Source organism: Oryctolagus cuniculus, chromosome 7 (assembly GCF_051225735.1).
Source record: "Oryctolagus cuniculus isolate XC-2025 breed Fujian yellow rabbit chromosome 7, ASM5122573v1, whole genome shotgun sequence".
NCBI classification, from domain to species: domain Eukaryota; kingdom Metazoa; phylum Chordata; class Mammalia; order Lagomorpha; family Leporidae; genus Oryctolagus; species Oryctolagus cuniculus.
In genome coordinates, this window is record NC_142873.1 from 90,321,971 (window position 1) to 90,336,413 (window position 14,443).

Consider the following 14,443-nt stretch of genomic DNA (forward strand, 5'->3'; position numbering starts at 1 on the left):
AAAATGCAGAACTGATTTCAAGAGCTTGTACCTACATATGAAATCAAATTTTTCAAAAATAATTTCGGTGCAACTTTTATTTTAGTAAGACTCTCAAAAGAATTCTACATAGCAAGAATTCCCTAATACTGTAGATCTTAATATAGTTTATTAAAACTGGGAGTGAGAAGTAGGACGATGGTAAAAATTAAAATATTCTGGCTTGGTGATATGTTGTGGTCTTGAGAACACTACTGTCTTACACAGAAAGCTTAACAAAGGGTGCTAGGGGCTGGCGCTGTAGCATAGTAGGTAAAGCCACTGCCTGCAGCGCCAGTACCCTATATGGGCACCAGTTCAAGTCCTGGCTGCTCCACTTCCGATCCAGCTCTATGCTATGGCCTGGGAAAACACTGGAAGATGGCCCAAAACCTTGGGTCCCTATACCCGCATAGGAAGACCCAGAGGAAGTTCCTGGCTTCTGGCTTTGGATCGGTACAGCTCTGGCCATTGCAACCATCTGGGGAGTGAACCAGCTGATGGAAGACCTCTCTCTCTACCTCTGCCTCTCTGTAATTCTGCCTTTTAAATAAATAAACAAGATTTACTCATCCAAATCTACTCTAAAAATGTACTCTATAAATGAAATTTTTGGTCAGATTAACACCATCTTCAATGTAAATTAATTCCAAAGATTGAAATATCTGCCTTACAGCTCAACAACCAAACACACCATTGGATATTCACTATATTTTAAAAGACAAATTTTTGATCATTATATTTAGAATCAGGAACAATTTTCAGATTTTTTAAAATGTATATTTACATATATTAAAGCCAAAGCTACATAACTATACTCTTCTAGATTTATTATCTATGTGTTAGCAAAGACTCAATAAAATTCATTTACATGAAGTCCCCTACTAAAGACTAACAGCTTCTGATTTTCAGTAAATCTTTATAGAACTTTTCAATCTATCCATAAATCTTGCAAAAAAAGGGAGGGTGGGACTGAAGGCGTTTCTATACCACCACAATGGATGATTTCAAAAATTTTAACTTGTATTTTAACCCTTAAATTTCATACATTTTTGATTACATGTTAAATGGTGGAAAACAATGAAGTTTTTGTAAGTATTCAGCATTAAAAAGTGAACTGGATAAAGAATTAATGTTCAAAGAGATAAATAGAGATTTAAAAATTGAGAGTGGTATATATTTGATATTGTCTAATAGTTAACCTTTATAGGGAATGTTAACAAAAATTTTAGATAGCCAAAATCATTTATTGTTTCATGGAATTCTAACATTTTCAGTCTGACAGTTTGACTTTCTAACTACTCTACTGACACACATTATAGATCCCTAGCTAAAACTCTCTCCATAAAAGGGTTGCAAATACATCTTAATTTCCTAAAGTCTTTTTTGTTTTTGAGAAGCACACACACACACTGAGAGAGAGAGAGATTGAGATCCCATATGTTAGTCTACTCCCAAAATGTTTACGAACTGGAAACTCAATCCAGGTCTCTCACCTGGGGGGCAGAAGCTCAACTACTTGAGCCATTATCTGCTCCTTGCCAGGGTGTACATTAGTAGGAAGGTGCAATCAGGAACAGAGCTGAAACTTGAACCATACACTTAGCTATGAGATGTGGTTGTCTTAACTGGTGTCTTCCACCCCACCAATAAACTTCTTTTGCAGTTAAATATAAATTAATTACAGAAATTAAAATAGCAAAATTACCACAAAGTTCCTATGATTCTTAGATTATAATAAAAAAAGACAAGGAAAGAAAAATCAATAGATACTGATGTCTTACACATCATGCAAAAATTTGGAAGTTTAAATACAACAGCCTTATTTTTAGGCAAAGATTTAGCCAAAGAGAATGCTAAATCATGGTAAAAAATTAATGCATATAATTATAAATCTGGTAGAAATAAATTTAAATAAAAGAAAGTAAAAAGGCAAACCAAAGGCATCATGCTATATAATTCCTCATACCAATCTTTTTTTATATACAAACTAGCTTTTCTTTAAAACCACTTTATTTGTAATACAAATTCTGTTATAAGATGGGAATAGATGTGCATTTCTCAAACTGATAAAGAAAAACTGATGTATTTTAAGAAAAAAGTACACATATGAAATAGCTTGATTTTGTAGGCTGAATAACATAGGCAAGTATAAAAAGATCACCCATATGTAAGGAATGATCATCACAGACTAAGCATTCAAATAATCTTCTACACAGGGTGAGTAATGTCAAACATGAAGGCATAGCAAATATGGTTTTTTTAAACTCTCAAATATGGTTTTTTTAAACTCTCAAAGGCTTAAATATATACTAAGATACTAAACAATTTGCCTCTTTTTAGAAGATCCAAAAGCAAAGCTTATCTGGAAAGTTTAATGAAAAAAAAATTTTAAAGATAAAGCTCTCCACCATCAATTCAGACATCAAATTACTAAAACAGCATCTGAAAAAATATGTAAGAGGATACATTATAAAGTATTACAGCAACATACGAAATACTCAAAAGTTCCTCTTACAAATAGTGCCTGAAAATCTCAATTTTATGAACATCTGCCAATATCAATTTTATAAGTATCCAGGAGTTCACAATTTATTCTTTATTTATAGAAGCAAAATCGATTTTAACAAAGTAAGTGAATGAACCAAAGCTATATTTTAGTTTATTTTCAATTAAAAGTTAACACTGTGGTGATTTAATTGCAACTTTCTTGATAAGCTTCTCTTGATTTTCACAGATTAACAAGCAATAAAGAGAATGAGGCCATTAGTGTATGTAATCTACAAGATTCTCAATACTCTGAAAATACTTAAGCAATGCTTGTGCTATAAGCTATTCAATTTAGTATAGTTTTAAAGACCTCTAATTCTATTCTGATTTTTAAGGAATATTATTTAACTACTAAAAATCAATTCCAACATTTTTGAAAAGTGCAACCCTAGAAAATGTGAACACTAAGGTACTTAAGCTTTGTGTTTAGATTTTTAATCACATAATATTAACAAAATAACAACTGCTTTAGAAGAAATCTATTCTCATTTAATGAAATCAAATTCAAGTTTCCAGGCTTAATTATCCGAGGACTTGCATACCTCTTAGTAACAACGCAAGAAAATTAGTAAGAAACAAAACACACTGGAGATATAAGAGAGTGATTACATTACTAAAATAAGCAAAGCATAAACGTTATGTTTAACCATCAGGATCATTATCATTCTGTCACTGTTTCTACAAATTCATGTCATCAAAAATCAACCTTAAATTCCTGGAAATTACAATGACAGAAGACTGCTTACAGAAAGCATTCATTCCCTTAATGTGTTGCAGGGGTTACCTGAACCCTACACAGCAAAGACCTCCTGAAGTGTAATTTCCAAACTCCAGACACTTGTTGTTGCATTAGCTAAGCTACTATGGACCAGAAACTACTACTAATGGATAGCAAAACAGGAGGCTGTAACAAGCAGTAACAATGCGGGGTGAAGTTCATTCCTTGAATCTAGGCTGATTTTTTATTTAGGGCCTCTGACATGAGTGATGACGACTCTCCTGGTGCTCTTATATTCACTCAAAATAACAATGCCCTCTGAATCAGAACTCTGATCTTATAAGCATTAAATATAAATTAATTTACAAAAGTCATGACATAAAAACTCAGTGATTAAATAATTTTCACTGAATGGCTTTTGTTTTTTTTTAAAACATGGATCTCAAGAAAGAGTTTAGCAATTTACATCATCTAAATCATACAAATTTCAGAGGCAAAGTTATTTATTCAACTGTGGAAAGAATAATTGCTTTTATTTTGGATGTTAGATATTTCCTTGGATGTTGCTTATTTTTATATAAAAGCAACACTGCTTAAATTCTTGAGGAAATTTATGGAATTGTACATTTATTCTTTATAAAAATAACAGAAATCCAGTATTCTATGATTTTTAACATTTTCATTCTTTAGTGTAGTTCTGCATTAGCAGTATCTTGCAAATGCCACAAAATCTGCTACATAAAGTATATATATTTAGAATATTCTTCTTAAATCTCCCTTTGATTTCAATTTGGGAAAGTATCATACAAAAAGAAGCCTTTGACACATACAAAAATCATAAAGAAATTAATACTGCTCAACTATTTTTGTAACTGAACTGAAAACAATTTTTAAATCCTGGGAATAACAAAGTGTTTTAAAATAATTTTTCCCAACATAGTTATTAAAACATGTAGATTCAATGTTCTGCATCCCAGACTTTTGATATATGTAAGCAAAAGTTTTTCTTTAATACTATCTAGAGTCTATCATATGATTTAGTAACTTCTACTTACAAGGCTTAACATGTTAAAATACTTGACTCTTGGCTGAAAAGGTATAAACTTTTTTTTCTTTTTAAGAAACTGCCATTTTATCAAATTTGTATTAAAAAGATTATTTCAAATACTCATAACATATTAGAGAGTTATTCTTCAAAACAGTGTATTCATAATATATAGTTATAAAAATTATAATCTCCAATAGATGCAGAAACAATTTATATATATTTACTATTAAACATATATGTGAATGAAATTCACTGTTATATCAAATTAATACTTTTTATTAATTAAAGAACATTTTATTTAAATTTCCTTGATAATTTACAAAGAACGTCAGGGTTATTTTAAACTGAAGAGCAGTTACCAATTAATTTCTTTGTCATAAACATCCCCAATATAATAAAATACCAACACTTCTGCAAGAACAATTTGATTAACTTCTCAATAACATTTTCTTTTCAATGGAGACAGATTTTACTATTTTAAAAATCATTCAGTAGTCTACCTTCCAATTTAAAATAAGCCAAGTAGCACTTACCCTAGCTGTGTCTTTCCAGTAACCTCACAGAAGTTATGCACTCTGTGACAGTGCTGTGCCTGGCGTAACAATTTTCCTGGAATGAATTCTCCAGTAACCCTTCCCTCACTGCGAAGGGAGTTGTATATGAGGGAAAGTAATGAACTACATTCCATTTTCCTATTCCTATCATATTTAGGATAGATAGGACCTAATAAATATCTCTTTATCATATTATTTAAGACAATGACACAAAGTTGATGCTAGAGAATACCTATCAATAATTCTATAGAAAAGGAGCATTTTTATTATACCTTTGTGAAGCATGCCATCATAATCCTATTGAGGTATCACTGTTATTTCTAAAAGTCTTAGGCTGTTATGAAAATACTCCCCACAAATATCTGACTTGGTAAGATACTACAGGACCACACTGACAGAGTAATATTTATACAAGTCCATGCCAGTATCATAAACCTTTCTATTAAACAAGTCTCCTCAGTTAAGAAGGTTAATCTTTATAAATCACAATCTGACTTTTTACATTAGAAAAGTTTAATAAAATAAACCCAAAACAATGAATTTTGTTCACAAAGCCTCTTAAAATAAACTTACAAAATAAATATTTTTCTTTGTTATATCATTCGTTGGTACACTCAGAGAAGTAACTATTACATCTCTTTTTCCAGGATGCTTGAGAGGATAATCTTCCTTTTTTATTTTTTAACCTCCCAACAAGCAAATTCTGAAATGACATTACTGTACCAAAACATATAAAGATTGGAATTGATTTTTTATTAGAATTTAACATAATACCCCTATCATTAAGTTTCCTGGCACAAGTAAATGTACACAGGTAATGTGAAAATTTTTGCTCATTGAAAAAGATCTCAACATTCCTAAAAGCTTATCACCCTGATTACTAAAACACCTATAAGGAAAACTCTCAAATATATGAATATTCAGCTTTCAGTTTCTTAGAAATCCAACTGGACAGATGCCATATATGGAATTCAGTTTTCAATCAAGTGATGTCTATTTGCCTGCATTTGTTTCCAAGTTAGTCAGCAGTTTCCAAAATCACTTAACATTAGGTCCTTACTGGTAGCTACATTGAGTGTCACTGCACTAATCTATCCATTACTGCAAGTACTAATAATAGTCCCAATTTAAAGTGATCATTTTTATTTTTAGAAAAGAACATATGCAACTCATCTAATTTGAGCCATTAATTAAAGGCAGTGGTATGCAATTTACTTCATCATTAGTGATCACTGAATAGTTTATATAATCTGGAAGATTATCTAAAAAGCTGAGAGCTCTCTTCTAACAACTGTAAGTTAAACAGTAAGATAGCTCTGTGGTCATTCTCCCAGAGCTTTAGTCAATCATAAAAAAATCACAACTTGAAAATGAATTTGATAACTTTATTGTCTCTCAAGGTATTTTATTAGGAAAAGGCAAAATGGCACATCTGTAATATGTGAATTTAAGAAATGTTAAACACCTGATATTTAATGTATTAAACTTCACTATAATTTGGCAAAATTCAAAGTGCCTTACTTTCCATAGAACAGTTTTTCTCAAACACAAGTAAAGCATCTTATTAAATAAAACTTCCAAAAGGAAATTATCAGTTTATAGTGCCTTGATCATTTAATCTCATATACAAGCTCCCTCTGCAGGTAATAACAAGGGTTAGCAAACATATCTGAAACATGTAGGCAGCTGCCTCCATAAAATGCAGATCATTTTATAGAAACACTATCCAGTACTGTTCCCTCTTTACCCATTATCTGATTAAAATAACTACTCTTAAAAAACTTGTGGCCAACATTTTTATTCTTCTGCTCCATTCTAGTTACCAAGGCAGCTTGAGCAGGCAGGATACACAGACTTCACAAAGTCACCAGAAAGACACTCACCCAAAGTGTGTTTCAAAAAAAAGAAAAAACACTACACTGCTTACACAGCACCAGCCTGAAATGCCAGACCACCCAAAGCAAAGCTGCCCAGCCTAGGTATCTGACTGGGGTTCTGAACAGAGTAAACAATCAGAGGTGGCATCTTGGGATAGATTTACAGCGAAAGATAAAAGATCAATCTTAAATGAATGCAAAAACAACTAAGTTTTTTCTTCTCATTTTGAAAAATTTTAACTCAAACCTGAAGAGATTTTGTAGGAAAAAAAAATCTAGTTTTTATTAATTCAATCAAAAAAGAAAAAAACTATCTGGGTTGCAAAATGCTCTTTAGCCTATTTTTTTTTTAAGAATCTGTTTTCAATTTCTGTTTATACAATGTCCTCTTCTGCTCTATGCCTTTGCCCAGATACAAATATGGTAGTACACCTTTAACAAAGGGGCAAAAGATGGGAAGTGAAGAATCGCTGCAAAGCCTTGGGAGCGACTTTGTTATGAACAAATTGGTACTGGATACTGGTTGTTTTCTCTCTCAAAATCTCTCCCTTCCAATATGCACACACCACCTTGCTAATATGTAAACAGTGACTAAAAATTTGAGGTAAATTCAGTTTGACTCAGCTATAAATACTGACAGGCTTATGAAAAGTGATTTTCAAAATCTACGGTTCTTACTGAAAACTGTAAAAGCTCTTCATGATAAAACGTACAGAAATACCATTCAGAGATGTGTGATATTTCTTGTTTCCACTGAAACAAAGAAAATAAGATAAAAGGCAAAAACTAATAAGCAGCATTTTAAAGTTTTTTTCAGAGCAAGAAATCAAATTGTTTCACCAATATTTTGATTCCCAGGTTGTAGTCTAAAACCAGTGAAAAATGGCTTCCAAGCAGGTCATAGATATCACAGAACCTGCAGCAGAAACAGCAAAAAGGGGGAACATTCCTCTTACTCATCTACTGAACTATCAAGACAAAGCATCCAATCTTTGGATTTTTTTATTTTATTATTTTTAATTTATTACCTGGGATTATTACTTTGGATTTATTTTATTTATTTACCTTTAATTTATTACCTTGCTCAGGACAGACAGAACTCTGAAAAGGGCAAAAATAGTTAAAGGTCTGTAGTAAAACCTAAAGTGCCTAAAAATCAGAATTTTAGTATAACTTTTATTTTTACATATATATGAAGCAAAATAAAGCATTTGAGAACACCATTGTTTTTAAAATGGAGAACAAAAGATACAAAATCTTCAGTACATCAATATTCACTATATTTTCTAATACATTAAGCCTTCATGAGACTCTATGGGAATATATACACTGGCACACAGTATCACTAAACTTAATGTTTTCCAAACTGTCGGACTAACCACAGGGAAGCAAGAAACTGCAAGAACTAAAATACACCAAACACCCTGAGATTAAGAACACAAAGATGAGTGGAGCAAATGCTACATAAGAAATGTGTTCTGTAATGTCGAATCAATAACCAGAACAGCAAACACTAAAAAATGGGAGGCTTTTAATGCAGAGGATTAAATTTTTGTGTGGAAGGTACCAGTGGAAGAAAGAAATAATCCTAGAGAGAAATGCTTTGCTTCAAGTAAAGACACAGAAAGCAGTATTTTCAACATGATTCTTTTTTATGTAAACTCAAGTTGAAAACTGATTAAGTGAACAGTCTACAGAAAACAGAAATATAGTATCAGCTACAGACTTCATCTAAAATTTTGTAATGATTCACCCATTATATGAAAAACTGCTAGTGTAGCACATACAATTTTAACAGTAAATCATTAAAATTAGAAAATTCATAAACAACATGGAGAATTCTCTTTTGCCCTCTATAAATAGACACTACTATTGTCCCCCACAAGAGAAAGCATCAGCCAAAAGCAAGGTCACCTAGCCTGCCTCTGGTAGCCAAGTGCCATTTTTGACAGTAATTGGGGTTAGATTCTGTCATTTAAATTCAGAACAATAATCAGTTTGAGGTGTGGGCTGATGAAAAAGTACCTACAAAAGAATTAAAAGTGTGGATAGTACAGTCAATTCATGGTCCAAAGGCAGGAAACACTTTCAGTAGCAAAACAAAGATTAAATAAGTCTATCATTTTCAAAATCAGTTTTAAAAGAGATTTCTTTATCACATGTATTTTGAACTTGTGCTAATTCTTTAGCCAATAACAACCAACAAATACTGATATATAAAAAGGAACAGAATACAAATTGTGCTTCTGTATGTATATGTTTGCACATATTTTACCAAGAAAGGGGTTAAAGTGTATTATCTAATAATTGAAAGAGCAAAACTAAGCCCTTTTTTATTAGGAATCTCATGGCATATGCTCTGCCACTATATCTGAACATTTTGTTATTCAACCAGATAAAGGTAAGAATTTGGTTTTTATTCCAACAAAATACTTATTTCAATTGATGAAAGTCTACTGTTTATCATCTTTTCAACTTCTCCCATCTCTCATAGCCAAGAATATTTTATATTTGTATCTCTATTTTTTTTTCTGGCTATCAGGTTTTATTTTAAAAAAATTTTTGGAGTTAATGCATCTTAAAATGGAATTAAGACTTGTTCATATTTTTCAGGAAGTTAACTTTGCTTAGCCTAAAGAGTCAGTAATATTTTGGTTTTTACGAAAGTAGTGTACATAATCAAAAAGAAAAAGAAGCCCTCCGAATAATGTTCAGCTTTAAACAGGCTTCTTTTAAGGGAACTAATTTCAACACTGAAATTCAGAGATTAAGGTGTAATCCCTGCGTGTGAATTTTTATGTTTGCAACGTACTCCTCGCAGATTGGAAAAATCAATGACAAGACCAACAGGGGCCCGTTTTGCTCAGTGTAGTTTTCTTGTCATGTAGTGATTAATGCTGTGCTCTGTAGAGGGAGACATTACATCCGGGCTAAAACAGACCTAAATTTTACCCTCAGGCAGAAATCTGATTTAAACATCTCTATTTAAAGTGACATTTGTCCTCCCTTTTCAACTGGTTTCCCCAGAAATTCCAGGAAGTTGACTTCACGACCTAAAAACAGCCGGGTGGCTCTGAGCAGCGGTTGTGCCTGTTCTTGCACTTCGGTAAAACTGGGTGCCAGACTGCATCAAGGTGGCAATAAAACAGGTACCCAGCTATCTGCTACCATGGATCCTGTGCCGCTTGACTGCCAAAAAGAATGTAAAATTTAAAATGCGACACAATCCTAGTATAATAAAAATACCTAAAATGTGTTTCTGTTGCTGATAATAAGCTAGTTAATCCCTTTTGATAAAGGTTTCTTTTGATCCATAAAATTACATCTGATATTCCACTAATCTGAAATGTCAACTGATTGCAAATTCTAGAAACCCAGAAAAGCAACTACTAAAAACAAACCTCTAAAATAAAAGAGAATACGCAAGTAGAAATAGTTTCTTCTATTTCATGCAATAGCTTCCATGAAGACAAAACTGGAAAGCAAAAAGAGAAAAATGTTCACATTACAAGTCGCAAGTAAACAAATGTATGCATATTAAGACAGGCGCCAATATCCTCGCACTGTGAAACATGGTAACTTTTGATATTATTAAGCAATTTAGACACTGCTGGCAAGTTCCTACTAACCAAGGTAATCTAATTTCTGTTGCTTTTCAACCTAAATTGATTTTTTTTCTTTTAGCCGTTCTGGTAATTGAACAAATTTATACAACTGTGATGGGATTTTACTTACCACCACACAATGCATAAAATCCTCTATGAAGACAAACTATATTACTTCATAAAACTGCATTTTTGTTGTAATTAAACAAATTGTATTTAAACTTGCTCTGTGCTTCTGAAGCAATCAATAGCATTTTGCTGTAAGCTGCACTTTACTTGCAGGTGCTAAGTGCTTGGCTCCTTCATTCGATCCACATTTTTCTTTTCAGATAATACTTATTTGCCAAATAAGTGAGATTTCTTCTAAGAAATAGCTATTTTTAAATGGTTGGAGCAGAATATTTAAAAGTGTACAGATTACTGCATACATTCAGTGCACCAGATAAATGACCTTTTAGAAAAAAGATGTTTTAGAATGGCTTTGGTTGATCAGGACTTTACTTTTCTCATGATATCATGACTCACCTAAAAAAAAACTATGCAGGGTCTTCAAAATCTTCATGGAAAATGCGTGTTATAAACAAAAATGCATGAACTTCAAAATCTTTTGTACCAAAATGAACATTTTAAGTCCATTTTTCCACGAACTTATTTAAGTTCTTTGAATTTACACCAAAATAACACTGAGGGAGTTCCACAGTTTACAACATATACTTAAGGAAACCCATATACTATGCTCAAAACACCAAACTAAAGTCCTGAATAAAATCGAAGGTTATCACATTAGATCAAGAAAGATACCATTATTTTAGGTTTTAACTGCCTTAGCTCGAATAAGCAGCTATTCATCTCCAGCTCAAAAACAAACCATTTCCTCAAGCTTTTTCTTAAAGCATTAAAAAAAATCATCATCACTACTTGACCAATCTTTGAGAGCATCTTAAGTAGCAGAAAGATTTTAAGAGAATACTCTCAGTTTATTTTTCTGATAACATCATCTAATTACAGTAATGTGAGTGATTAAATACTTTTCAACCTTTCAATCTTCAATCAAGATTTATTTGAAGTGATGCATATTTGGGTGGGGCTACAATAATTAGAGTTATGTAAAAGAGCAGTTAACTAACCTATGATTGTAATCTATCTTTGAAATAGAAATGTTTTCATCTTTCTTAGAAATAGTTACAAAACAGTTATCCATTTAGGTAACAACTAAAATTTAAACCATAGGAACTGACATGCCCTTTTCAGGATTAGTAGGAAAAGTTGCTATTTTTTAAAAGCTTTATCAAAGTCATCAGGTGGCAAAGTTTTTAGGTAGGCATTTTCGCAAATAATCTGATGAGACTTCTTTATAATGGATGTGTTCCATTCCAAAAACATTGCCTTGAAAATAACTGAACTTTCGTTTGGCATGAAACTTTTCTGCTAAAAAGCAGATATGAATCCTGCACATCTCCCCTTCAAGACTCAAAATCAGTAAGGGAAAACATCAAAAGGCAGAGTGCTACAGTCTTGCAAGGAACTTTTGGTAAAAAAAAAATTATATATATTATATATGTATAAATAAAGTACCTTACATGACACTAAATTCTTCCATTTCCAAAGCTGTATTTCATTTTCAATTGAAGGACACCTAATCTGTGATCTTAAGTACTAGCAATTGGGCAAGAGGTGTGGATTCTTGTTAACTTAGGTCCCGTAGGTAGGTACAGGGTGTTTAGCCCATACCTTCGAAGTGTAATTCTCTCCTCATTCCACATTACACCTGTCAATCGACTATTATTTGAATATTTACTCACAAATGTGAGGTCAAATAAATATTTTTATAGAAAATAAAGCAATAACATTTTATTATTACGGTTTGCAGATTTCTAGTCATGACCTCTCAATAATCGCACTTCCCACATTCCTATACTACTCTGGACACTAAAATACTATTTTAAATATTTTAATGAAACACAGAAAGCTTCAATAATGATCAAATAAAGATCTAACCTTAAGTAAACCTTTGTTTTAAAGGTCTCCTCTTGCTCATTTCAAGAAAGGAAACACCCAGAAGCCTGGTGTTAACGTTTCTGCTGATTGTGGAAATTGCAGCAATAAAAACTCCAACTGCTCGTCTTAAATTAAGGCTTGTAGTACTGCATGTGAGATCTGTATATTTACATTCGTTTTTATAACATTTGGAAGTTTTGTTGTCTGCTTTGATGTTAGGCACTAATAAAGCAGAGACTCAAAAGCCTGGAAAAAATTATATTTATTGGAAATTCTCAAGTCAAAACTTGAAGTAATTGGTTTGTTCTACCCCACATGATTCAATACTCTGATTTCCCCAACTACCTGCTCCCAGAGCAATCTGCATTTCTAAATTCGTTTTCTGTTGCCAACACATAGTAACCCAGTGATTGAAAATGGCAGCTGAAGTGCTTCTACAACACATTAATTTTTCTCTAAGTAGTCCAATTTTGTCATCTAAATGTTGAAAAATCTTCTTTCCTCTGCATTTTACACCTTTAGAGATTTGCTGAATTCAGGATCACCATCATATAAAATGAAGAGCGGTGTTTTCAAGACAATTTTTAGATTATCACTAATAGCTCTAAAGGATAATGTGTTTTCCTTATAACACTCAGCATTCAAAGCAGACTAGTTAACAGCAACTTAAGTGCAATAATAGCAATTACATCAATGTGGGCTTTTTTTTAAAACCGCTAAAGTACTTCTCAGACAAGTGAAGGAATCAATCAGATAAATACACTATCATAGATGATTTCAGGGTAATGATATACTATTTGAATGGCACTAAAAATCCTCATCTTAAACTGAAAAAAAATTATCACCCTATTAAACTAAGGACTAAAAACATCAGACGATTGATAATGGCTTTTCGTCTCTGAAATTGCTATAGAATTACCACTATTAAAATAAAAGCAAAAAATGTGAATGTTAGTAAATAATCCTCCTCCAGTGACAGGATATCAATTCAGTTCCAAAAGCAAACCAACCATCAAAGGTAAAACTAGTAAGAAAAAAAGGGTTTTATATCCCCCAAACCTTCCTTAAAATGCATTTTGATCTTAAAATTGGGTTTTGTAAAAATCTTGAAATAAAACTAATTCTTCCCTAGAAGCTGAAGATGAAAAGTTCTTCTCCCTTCATCCACATGCCCTCATAAACTGACCCAAATGACCCAACCTCTCATTCTTCCTGTTTTCTTCATGCAAGACAGAGTGAGCTGTTAGGAGCAAACCAAAGAGCATACCAACCTACAAATGCAGAACACCAAGAGCTAGTAAACCATAAACATTGCGGGGGAAACAAACCCACTTTTAGCTGAATACTAGAGTTCACTGTGTTTTACAAAACACAAAAATTCTGAAACAAATCAGTATTTAAACAGAATTATCTCAATTTAAATACAATTCACAAAATTTGGGCTCTTTAGCACTTAGATCCCTTTTCCAAGTTTTCACTTGGCAATAGACATGGTGTTAATAAACTTCATGTTGGATCTTTAATTTCCAACATCCTCCACTGCCTTTTTTCCCCTATTACTTTACCAAGTAAATAAAAAATAAAAGTTTCCTGCACGGAGAAATAATTGTCCCTTTATCACAGAATTTCTCTTGTTTTATGGACTAATTAAAAACCTTTCTCATTTACTAACATAACAAAGTGCAGGTTCTAGAAAAAGCATTAAGTTAGAAGGAAAAGCTTTCTCACTCTGTCTTCCACTGAAGGGACCCTAAAAGGCAACAGTGACTATCATATAATATAAAGGTCACCCTTTTTCTAGGAACAAACCATTTATCAATAGAAAATAATTGTCTCGCCATTTGCAAGGGCTCCGCAGCAAAAGACAATGTTTTTTGGCTCACATAATTACAAAACAGTAAAAGTTCAGAAACACAGCCTAAATCCACCTCCCTATTTTTCTCACTGCCCTTTGGGCCTCCGCTTGGAAGCAAATGGAAGACAGGCTGAAGTTTTCTCAATTGAGCTGAAGCTAAGAAACCTTTGATATGCTAATATCCCCTTCAAACGGTAAGAATTCACACTTGCATTAATTC

At 32.4% G+C, this 14,443-nt stretch overlaps 1 protein-coding gene across 50 annotated transcripts in view; it reads right to left on the reverse strand.

Annotated features, from left to right (window-relative positions):
- ADGRL2 (adhesion G protein-coupled receptor L2) overlaps nt 1-14,443 on the reverse strand; it is a 689,746-nt gene that overhangs the window by 182,156 nt on the left and 493,147 nt on the right. Inside the window, exon 1 of one of the 50 annotated variants that reach the window (XM_089337150.1) lies at nt 10,167-10,235. The exons of the other annotated variants lie outside the window; for them this stretch is intronic. The gene's annotated coding sequence lies outside the window, so the exon portion shown is untranslated. Of the gene's footprint in view, nt 1-10,166; nt 10,236-14,443 lie in introns of those variants that run through there. 50 annotated transcript variants of the gene reach the window in all.